This window comes from Myotis brandtii, unplaced genomic scaffold, assembly GCF_000412655.1.
Source record: "Myotis brandtii unplaced genomic scaffold, ASM41265v1 scaffold210, whole genome shotgun sequence".
NCBI lineage: Eukaryota > Metazoa > Chordata > Mammalia > Chiroptera > Vespertilionidae > Myotis > Myotis brandtii.
The window spans coordinates 248,558-250,087 of NW_005357847.1; the positions used below are offsets into that span (position 1 = coordinate 248,558).

The 1,530-nt window shown below is 42.4% G+C and overlaps 1 protein-coding gene across 1 annotated transcript in view; it reads right to left on the reverse strand.

The window, feature by feature from the left end:
- Positions 1-1,530, reverse strand: part of LOC102252596 (chromosome unknown open reading frame, human C3orf58) — a gene marked incomplete at its 5' end in the record, with an annotated part of 38,809 nt that overhangs the window by 15,502 nt on the left and 21,777 nt on the right. The gene's annotated exons all lie outside the window — the stretch shown is intronic.

Consider the following 1,530-nt stretch of genomic DNA (forward strand, 5'->3'; position numbering starts at 1 on the left):
CTGCCGGCTGCCATCTTGGCTGACAGTTAATTTGCATAAGGATATGCTGATTAGCCAATGGGAAGGGTAGCGGTCGTACGCTAATTACCATGTTTCTCTTTTATTAGTGTAGATTATTTTTTAATTTTATAAAACCTATTTTCTACAGAGTTTTAAATATGGAATTGCTGATAAGGGACTGTAGGTTAACCCACATTTCATTGACTACTATATATAAGCAGCTGGAGTAAAAAGCAGTGAGAAAATTGTTGTGGAATGAAAATATTTTGAATTAAAAAATCCTAGATCTAGCCTAACTTCACCATGAAATGCTAAGTAAACACTTGTAAATAAAATATAGTCCTTATTCTCAAGATTTTTTAGCCTGAGTTGGGAGGATGGTTATTAAACACATAAATTATAAGTAATGGAATTTGTTACCAATTACAGAAAAATAGAGTCTATCAAGAAAGAGTAGAGACCTATTTTAGGTCATGTAGTAAAGGGCAACCTGTCAAAGGAAGTGCTACTTAAGCAGAGATCTAAAGGACCAGTATAATAGACAGACTGAGGATGGAACAGCAAGAATTTGCCAGGCAAATGTTAGAGCCAGAAACTGTCTTTTCACAACTGGGAAGGTTGCGGGGTGGGAGGGATGGCCAAACAGGCACAGTTAAATTAATGAGAAGGAAATGCCTTGAGGTAATAGAGTCTAGAGAAGGAGGTAGGGACCAGGTCATATTGGGAACTAATAGAATAAAACACAAACTAACATCTACCATGCTAAAAAACACCCAGATATACGTTAATCAAAGCCTTAACATTAAAAAATGTTTTGGCCAGACAGCGTTGCTCAGTTAATTGAGCATCGACCTATGAACCAGGAGGTCACAGTTCAATTCCTGGTCACGGTATATGCCTGGGTTGTGGACTCGATCCCCAGTGAGGGTGTGCAGGAGGCAGCCAAACGATCGTTCTCTCTCATCACTGATGTTTCTATCTCTCTCTCCCTCTCCCTTCCTCTGCGAAATCTATAAAAATGTATTTTTAAAAATATATTTTATATACTAGAATTAACTAACATCAAATTTTTACAATATCACAACATCTTGTGATTAATAGACATTGCTCTACCAGGTCATTTTATTCTTTCAGAACACAGTCATAAAAAAGGAGACATGGAATGTATGAATAAAAATACATAAAACAGTGCCTCTGGGTTTTATTTATTTATAATGAACTAGAAGCCCGGTGCACAAAAATTTGTGCACTTGGTGGGGGTGGGGAGGGGGGTCCCCCAGCCCATCCTGTGCCCTCTTGCAGTCTGGGACTCCTCAGGAGATAATGACCTGCTGGCTTAGGCCTGCTCCCAGGTGGCAGAGGGCAGGCCCAATCCCTAGGTGCAGCCCCTGGTCGGGCTCAGAGCAGGGCCGCTTGGGGAGTTGGGGCGCTGCCCCCTGTCATGCACAGAGCAGGGCGGATTGGGAGGTTGCGATGCCACCCTCAGTCACGCTCAGGGTAGGGCCGATTGGGGGGTTGGGGCACCGCCCC